The sequence below is a fragment of the Scardinius erythrophthalmus genome (assembly GCF_964197995.2).
Source record: "Scardinius erythrophthalmus genome assembly, chromosome: 24".
Lineage (NCBI taxonomy): Eukaryota > Metazoa > Chordata > Actinopteri > Cypriniformes > Leuciscidae > Scardinius > Scardinius erythrophthalmus.
Window position 1 is genome coordinate 26,750,397 of NC_138244.1, and position 9,966 is coordinate 26,760,362.

Genomic DNA, 9,966 nt, shown 5'->3' on the forward strand with positions numbered 1-9,966 from the left:
GCCTATCAGCTCACTCACGTGGGTCTGATGCTCTCGCCTGTGCTGTAGCAAATGCGTTTTAAAATAAAGGCTTCAATATTCTCGAGAAAAGGAGTTTTTCCCATAAGCGTTTGCAACGCAGTACGAGAGAACGTTCTCGTAAGGGAACATAATAAGTCCACATGGGGCAATGGCAACCAAATACTTAAGAGTATTGTTTGAATAATAGTGGTTATATGACTCCCCTCTGGAATCAAGATAGTTTGCTTTTTGCAGAATTGTCTCAGAGCAGTCAATAATGAAGGTGGTGTTTGGGAAGTTGTCCTTAAAGCACTGAGGCATTGTACTACGGATTGTTTCCCACGACAGCCATGGAATGTAGACTCTCATGTGCTCCTCCATTGTATTAATCCAGTAGGAGAGAATTCTGCTCACCACACCCTGGGACACATCAACGAGTTCAGCAAGATCTCCCTGAAGTAAATTCAACTTCAGCTTCATCATGGTCATCATAATTTGATCCATTTTGTGCAAAATTGACAGTGTAGAACTGCTGGAGATATTTAACATGCTCTTTAAAGACACTAAGGGTGAAGTCAGTGTACAATAAAGAGCTAGTGTCATTTTTGAGGATCTTCATTGTGGAACTGTGTTGCCTTGTTTAACATTATCCTCTCCCCTGAGGCATAAGTGTGGTCTGTCAATGCCTGCACCTCCCACTGAGTGCAGGCATCATACTGAAGGGACTGCTGCAATGGCACTGTCTGTGCAGTCTCATGGTCACCTTACTCATCATCTGCAAAACACAACACCACAGTAAATCGGGTGCTCAGTAAAAACTGATAAATCCTCCACCCTTTTTTACAAAAAAAAAAAAAAAAAAAAAAAATCCAATACCGTTGTCACAGTTGTGTTCCGTTTAGTTTGTTTTCATTGGACTTGTCTGCCTGTCTTCATGTCACGTGTCATCATCATTATCAGTTCATCTATCATCTGGGTTTAGTTAATCATCATCATCATCTACTTCACCTGTGTTCTGTTAATCAGTGTTTATCTGTGTTAGTATTTAAGTTCCTTCAGTTCAGTCAGTCTTTTTCTGTTCTCTGTTGTATTTAGGTGTGTGTGAACCGTCTGCCTGTCTGTACCTGTTTGAATTATATTATTAGTAAGTGTTTTGCATTGGAACTTTTGACTCCTCATCTTCTGCCTGCACTGCACCCTGACAAGCATAGCAAATGTATTTTGTAAATGGTACCAGGGTTTGTGTTGTAGTACAGTGGAATTTTCATCAAAGTACCTTTAGCACTTTTGTAACACTGTTTGTCACTGTTACCAACAACTACAGCTTATCACTAAATATTACTCATGCCCAGTAGAAGTGTCATCCAAAAATGTTGAAATAAATTATAAACAATTTCTTCTGTTGGAGGATGTAACAAAAGATGCTTTACAATAGTATAATAATAATAATAGTGGATTAACTAACAATGAACAATGTATTTGTTGCAATATTGATTAATCTTTCTTTGTGAATGATAGTTAATAAAAAATCTAGCTGCTCATGTTAGTTCACAGTGCATTAACTAATGTAAACAAACACAACATTTGTTTTTTAATAATGTATTACATGTTGAAATTAACCAATATTAATAAATGCTGTAAAAGTGCAGTTCATTATTATTTCATGTTAACTTAAGTTGATTACAAATGAAACCTTATGTATAAAGTGTTACCCAAGATGTTGTACCTGTATGTGGATGTATCCTAGCCTGGCTAACGTCAGACCTTTTCTCATTGAGACGTGGTCTGGGAACCATATGTTCATTTTCTCATATTTGAGGCGTGGTTTACGAATGCCCAGAGACGTTTATTGGACGCTACGAATGTCTATCAATGCGCCTGCATGTAGCTCATAGCCAATCGTTTCAATTATACCAAATGACGTATGTAGAGCGACAGAAATTCGACGAGGAAGAAGACGAAATAAACTTGAGTTCTAAACTACTTAGAACACTATCTAAGGCTGCATCGAAAGGTAACTTCGCGTCTGATGCCATGTTGGATCCATAGATATAAACAAACTGCTTCGGTGTGTCGCACAGACATCGTCATCGTCTTGCTGCTCCCTCCCCGTTCTGTGATTGGTTCCCTTTTTGAGGGGAAAATCTGGTCCATGGTATCCAAGCTGCCTAGCAGCGTGAGTAAAATCGCGCTGCGCTCAAGGCAGCATGGGGAAACCCAGGCTAGATGTATCCTGAAGACGTCGCCTCATAGTCTTCACTGGAGCATCGTAGCCCAACCATTTCTCGGGGTATGGATGATCTTCTGTGGGTCTACCGTAAACGAAGTGGAAAGAGCAAATGCATGGGCATTTGGGTGGTTTCTTTAGGTTTAAGGCTTTTAACCAAAGCCAACAAGCTTCCTCCCTCTTCGGAGGGGCGTGCAGATCATAGGGTGCCCCACATCCACATTCAGCTCTGGTGCGTGGATTATGATCAAAACGTACTCAGTTACCGAATGTAACCTCGGTTCTCTCTAGAAGAGGGAACAAGTATTGCATAAGTTGCTTACGCTACGGGTAAAGTCATCTTTTCTCGAGATATGAAGCCACAAAATTATCCTTATTTTTTGTATTTATTGTCAACGCAGTGCAGCAGCAAGCAGACCTAGAGCAAGCTATCTAGCGTGCTCATTGGCTGCCCTGCGGCAACTGCAGCAGCCTACCACTGAGCCCTGCATGACGTCGCGCCCTCACGCGTCATAGTCCGCCATAATGGGAGTGGCTTAGCATATAAAAGGATGGGCTCGGAGGCTGCTAACCTGGTTTTCATCGACTGAAGCGAAATCAGCTCGTGGCACGAGCACGGCGGGTTACGCAATACTCGTTCCCTCTTCTAGAGAGAACCGAGGTTACATTAGGTAACCAAGTATGTTCTCTTACGAGAGGTTCTCTCGTATTGCATAAGTTGCTTACGCTACGGGAACCCCTTGTCAACGCCGTGCGTGCCAAGCATCCACTACATAAGTCCCAGGGGGAGAAAGCCCGGGGGACACAGATAAGTGGGAATGAGGCGGCCAACAGTGTGGGCCCGCACATGTACATAAGCACACAGTAGGGGACATATAGAGCGGCGCAGCCGGTCTGTACTGAAAATTTATCGACCCTTATAGTGCAGCTCAACCAGGAGAGCTAAATCGCGACTTAGACAGATACAAGTCTAGCCTGCAAGGTGGGAACTTCCAGATTATAGAACCTAAGAAATGTAGAGGGGGAGGCCCAGCCTGCCGCCATACAAATGTCATGAATAGAAATCCCACTGGACCAAGCCCACGACGAGGCCATGCCTCTGGTGGAATGAGCCCTCATACCCAGAGGGCACTGCAGGTCTTTAGACACATAAGCTGCCACGATAGCGTCCACTATCAATCTGGACAGACTGTGTTTCGAGGCGGTGAGACCCTTGGTGCGCCCACCAAATGAAACAAAGAGCTGCTCCGAGCGCCTGAAGGCGACGAAGCGCGTGAAGTAAATTCTCAGCGCTCTGATAGGGCAGAGGAGGTTACCGCCGACCTCGCTGCCGGATGCCGGCAAAGCTGAAAGCGAAATGATCTGCGCTCTGAACGGGGTGCCGTTCACCTTGGGGACATAACCATATCTCGGTTTGAGGATGACTGTAGAGTCATTAGGTCCGAACTCAAGACACGCGGCGTTAACAGATAACGCGTCTAAGTCACCCACGCGTTTGACTGATGACAGGGCTATCAGAAAAACGGTTTTGAGTGTGAGGTATTTCAGATCCACAGTATTTAAGGGTTAAAAGGGATAAGCTTTCAGGGCCTCCAAGACCAAAGAAAGATCCCAAATAGGAACCGATGGGGGCCGCGGGGGATTCATCCTCCTGGCTCCTTTAAGGAAGCGGATGATGAGCTCGTTCCTTCCTATTGCCTGGCCGTGCGTCGACTCTGCGAACGCTGCAATAGCCGCAACATATACTTTGAGCATGGAGGGGGACCTGCCCATGTCCAACAGCTCTTGAAGGAAGCAAAGCACCCACGAAACCCCACAAGTTTGTGGGTCTAAATTTTTGTCTGTGCACCATTTAGTAAACACAGACCATTTGGACGCGTAGAGCCGTCTCATAGAGGGAGCTCTAGACTGCGTGATTGTGTACACAACCCCTTCTGGCAGGGCAACGGGTATCCGTTGATTATCCATGCATGCAGAGACCAGCGCTCTGGATGAGGATGCCAAATCGAACTGCCGGCTTGAGAGAGGAGATCTCCTCTCACCGGGATCGGCCATGGGGCTAAGTCTGACAGCCGCATCAGCTCTGGGAACCAAGTTTGGTTCTCCCATCGCAGGGCTATGAGGAGCACCAAGTGGCGCACTTCCCTGATTCTCCTGATGACCTGTGGTAGCAGTGAGATTGGAGGGAAAGCCTACAGCGGGCAGCTTGGCCAAGTTCTTCGAAAAGAACCTTGGGCAATGAGCGTTGTCTTCTGATGCAAAGAGGTCGACTTTTGCTTTGCCAAAAAGACGCCACAGTAACTGGACTGTCTGCGAGTTTGTCTGGGCCATTGTTCAGGTGGCCCGGCACGTGCGCGGCTCTGAGCGAGCGCAGTTAGTGCTGAGCCCAAACGAGGAGGCGTTCCGCCAGAGCGCAGAGATTTCTGGATCTGACACCGCCCTGGCAGTTCACGTAGGACACCACAGACATGTTGTCCATGCGGACCAGTATGTGGTGGCCCTGCAGGTATGGGAGGAAGTGCTTCAGCGCATTCTCGACTGTTATCATCTCTAGACAGTTTATGTGAAGGTTTTTCTCCCAGTCTGACCAGAGGCCATAGACCGGTCTGCCCTCGAAAAGAGCACCCCAACCTAGGTTGGAGGCGTCCGTCGAGATCACCTTTCGGTACGAGACGACTCCCATTGTCACTCCCAACTGGTACCATTCGGCCGCTATCCAGGGCTGCAGAGCTGAAACGCAGCTCTGAGTCACTCTGATTCGCGAGCCGCTGGCAGCCCAGGCTCGGTGAGGCACTCGAGCATTCAGCCAACGTTGTAGAGGGCGCATACGCAGTAGACCCAGCTGGAGCACTGCTGCAGCTGAAGCCATATAGCCCAACATTCTCTGAAATGTTTTCAGAGGAACAACGCTGCCCTTCTGGAAAGACGCGGCCAGATGCCGAACATGGCGCGTGTGCTCTGTCGACAAGCGGGCCATCATAGCCACCGAGTCCAGCTCTATTCCCAGAAAAGAGGTTGACTGACGGGGCAGCAATGAGCTCTTGGTCCAATTGACCGTGAGACCCAGGCTTTCCAGATGGCTGAGAAGCACTGTTCTGTGAGATATGAGTTCTATCTCCGACTGTGCCAAAATCAGCCAATCGTCCAAATAGTTCAAAATTTGCATACCCTGACTTCTCAGGGGAGCGAGGGCCGCGTCCATGCACTCCGTTAATGTACTGGGTGCCAAAAACAGGCCGAACAGCAGGACGGTGTATTGATATACCTCACCATCGAAGGCGAATCTCAAGAATGGCCTGTGACGGGGTATAATCTGATTCTGAAAGAATGCATCTTTCAGATCAAGAGAAATAAACCAGTCCCTTGGGCGAATTTGCGTGAGGATTTGTCTGGTTGTGAGCATTTCGAACGGTCGCCTCATGAGAGCTTTGTTCAAATATCTCAGATCTAAGATAGGTCTGAGAGCTCCGTCCTTCTTGGGCACAAGGAAGTAATGGCTGTAAAAGCCTGACTTGCTCAGAGAAGGATGTACCGTTTCTATTTCACCCTTGCACAGCAGCTTTGCTATTTCTGCACGAAGTAGGTGTGCTACTTCCATATTCACTCTCGTCTCGGTCCGTGCTCGAAAGCGCGGGGGACGGCGAGCGAACTGTAGTGAATAGCCCTGCTTTACAGTATTCAGCACCCATTCTGACATGCCCGGAATCGCTTCCCATGCTTTTGCATGTATTGCTAGGGGTAGAATGGCCTCTGGGTACCAATCGCCGCACTGCGTGGGGTCGAGAACCTGAATCAGAGGTATCGGTGCCTCTCGATGCCTGAATACGGCAGCTTGCTGACAGCGATGGCTGGCTGGTTTACACTCAATGACTCGATCACTTTGGACAGAGAACATTCTGTGGTGAGAAAAGCGGGATGCATGAGTGGCGCCGGGGGTACAGTGTTTATCAGTAAGTGTGAGCGCTCATGAGCGGGCACAGGGCTTATGTTCACAACATGGCCGGTATGTGGCATTAAAGGTTCTGTCCCCTGGGATAACCGTGTAACAGAGCGGGCAGTGAGTAGGTGTGGGCACTGTATCGTGGGCACATTTCCTACATTTAACACTCGAGCGGCATATGCCAGCTCTAGAGTGGGCTCTGCATGAGTGAATGACACAGGGAGAACTGTGCTTGTGTGTAGGGGTGAACACTGGGAAGCGGGCGCATTTTCTACACTCAAAACACCATCGGCGTGAGCCGGATGACCATAATTGTACTCTTATGAGATTTCTCTGGAGTGCCGTAAAAACGGTGTTTGGGTGCAGGCGAGCGGGTTGTACAACGCGCTCGTTGGCTGCAAAATACACATCTGCAGTTGCCTTTTTAAGGGGACTGACAGAGCGAAATGCTTTGAAGGCTCATATGTTTAGATGCTTATAAATACTCGAGCACCATCATGTGAGCGGGAGGGTGCGAGAGGTGGGTTTGCTTTCAGTATGTAAGAAAGCTGGCCGCCAGCTCGGAGAAGCGAACAGCATAATTCTTATCTGCCGCCAGAGCCAGGATTCGAACACGGGAGCAACAGGGGGAAAACACATATGCTTTCGATTAGCGCGAGCATATAAGAGAGCGTCATCATGTTTTGTGTCGGCTTTGTTTGCAGGCGTGCGTGTATTATAACAGGCTCGTTTACTGCAATATTAATATTTCCAGCCGCCTGAAGTTAAGAGGGGACTGAGAAATGTGAGAGAATTGGAGGTTGGCCCGGCCTCGGCGGGACTAAAAACACTCTCTCTCCTCCTTTTGCCGGTGAGTGAGGCACACGGGGTGCTGAACATTGCTCGTGACCGTGTGCTCTGACATCCCTTGTGAACGGCGCAGTTTGCGCGGCTCAAACAAAAGGGAGATAGAGCGGGAAGAGGGGTCGTAATAGGCGAATAGCCAGAGAGCGTCATCATGTCTCGCGTCTGCCTTTGTTTGCAGGCATGCATGTATTATAACAGGCTTGTTTACTGCAATATTGATATTTCCAGTCGCCTAAACTTAAGAGGGGACTGAGAAATGTGTGAGAAATGGAGGTTGGTCCGGCCTCGGCGGGACTAAAACACTCTCTTTTCTCCTTTCACCGCTGAGTGACACGCGCGAATGGGACGCGAGGGCGGGGTAGCTTTCTTGTAACGTAAAGAAAGCTAGCCCCGTGACCGTCCGCTTCTGACATCCCTTGTGAACGGTGCAGTTTGCGCGGCTCGAGCAGAGGGAGAGAGAGAGCGAGGAAGCTAGCCCCGTGACATCCGCTTCTGACATCCCTTGTGAACGGCGCAGTTTGCGCAGCTCGAGCAGAGGGAGAGAGCGTGAGGAAGCTAGCCCCGTGACCGTCCGCTTCTGACATCCCTTGTGAACGGCGCACTCTCCCACAAACAGAGGGAGAGAGAGCGGGAAGTGAGTGGTGCGAGGCATTTGAAACAACGCCTCGTTTGGAAATTTCTCTTTCAGAAGAAGAGAGAGTGTGTGTCGCAGCGGCAAACACACACAGCAGAAAAGGATATGACGCCGGATAGCTGAAGGCGGCGAAAACGACCGGCTTTCTCAGACACTGTCCTAAGCTTACTGGTCGCTTGTTTCAACGGCGGCGGCTTCTCTCAGAGTCCAGCGATGCGTAGAGCTTCACTGGGCGAAGCCCTCATTGGGCGTGACGTCACACAGGGCTCAGTGGTAGGCTGCTGCAGTTGCCGCAGGGCAGCCAATGAGCACGCTAGCTCTAGGTCTGCTTGCTGCTGCACTGCGTTGACAATACATACAAAAATTAAGGATAATTTTGTGGCTTCATATCTCGAGAAAAGATGACTTTACCCGTAGCGTAAGCAACTTACGCAATACGAGAGAACCTCTCGGTAGAGAACAAATATTTTGCAGGTGTTTTATGATTGAACCAAGTATTATGGCACCCCCTAACTGCGCAAAGGAGGCCAGTCTTTCTGTATTCCATATTAAAATTTAGTTACACTACACAAAACCACACCGAAACCGTACCGGAAATCTAACACATTATAGTTAAAAAATGGCGGCCCCTAGCTGCTCTTACGTGAAAAATAAGGAGGATAAGGGGCGATTTTGGATTCAACCATAGTGGAAGCTGAACTTTGCAGGAATAGTCCAGTCATTTTAAGCCAAAATGGGGGTCAACCTTGAACAAATTGCAACAGAAGCAATCTCAACTGATTTTGTATCCTCACTATGTCCTGAGTAAGGAAAAAAAGCCCAGAAGAATCCCATTAGGGGAAAGTTTTCGAAATAGACCCAAATATAGCCTATTCATAAGCCTATTCTTTTTTTTTTCTTACGTGAATAGGGTAAACATTTTAACAGAGTTAATTACTTACATCAAGACAAACGTACTCGGTTACTAATGTAACCTCGGTTCTCTCTAGAAGAGGGAACGAGTATTGCGTAAGTAGCTTACGCATCGGGAAAGTCTTCTTTCTTCGAGATCTGAAGCCAAAAAATTATCCTTAATTTTGTATTCATTGTCAACGCAGTGCAGCAGCCGACAGACCTAGGCAGGCTAAATAAGCGTGCTCATTGGCTGCTCGGCTGCAACTGCTTAAGCCTATCGGTGAGCGCTCTGAACGCGGCAACCAATGAGGGCGCTTCGCGCCCTCCACACCCTTCTAACCGTCAGAATGGGCGTGGCCAGCGTGTATATATTCAGCGCTCACAGGCTAAAATTCTGGTTTTCGCAGTCTGAAGCGCAAAAGCTCGTGGCGCGACACGGCAGGTTACGCAATACTCGTTCCCTCTTCTAGAGAGAACCGAGGTTACATTAGTAACCGAGTACGTTCTCTTACGAGAGGTTCTCTCGTATTGCGTAAGTAGCTTACGCATCGGGAACCCTTTGTCAACGCCGTGTGCGCCGAGCATCCAGCCCATGAATCCCAGGGGAACCGGGGAAAACACTCTGCTGGGAAATGTGGCCGGTCGGAGAGACGGGCCAGCGCAGTACATGCACTTCATGCAGCATATGAAATAGAGCGGCGCGGCCGGTCTATAAACATAACAGTACAAACAGTAGGGCCGGCGGAGCGAGCCTATACAGCACATAAGCACTCATAAGGGTAGGAGAAAACGACATAGTCGGTCTCACATGAAGAGAAAAATTCCCACGCGGCAGAGAATAATGCGGGCGGCCAGCAGCGCGGGCCAGCACCGATAACAGCGCGTAACGGGAAATAGGAAACAGAACGGATCAGCCGGTCTGAGTCAAACACTTCACCCTGAGTAGATACCGGCTCGTTGACTGTGGGGTAAACAGCTGCAGTAGCCGTGGCAACGGGGACTGACAGAGCGTTAAGCTTCGACGGTGGTCCAGCCGCAGGGCTGCGGGATTTAACCGTCTTTTCTTCTCTCGTGTTTAGACGCTCAAAAAATACTCGAGCACCCTGAGAAGGTGTGGTGCGAGGGGCGGGTTCGCTTTCTGTAAGTAAGAAAGACTGGCCGCGAGCTCGGAGAAGCAAGCAGCATAAATTTTATTTTCCCCGAGAGCTGGGATCGAACGCGGGTCTCTCGCATGAAAGCGTATGATTCTGCCACTGAGCCACAGGGGAATCACATAGGCTTTCAGTTAGCGCGAGCATATAAAAAGCGACCTCATGTGTCGCGTCGGCGTTCGTTTGCAGGCGAGCGTGTGTTTAAAACAGGCTCGTTTACTGCAATAGTAATATTTCCAGTCGCCTGAACTTAAGAGGGGACTGAGAAATGTGT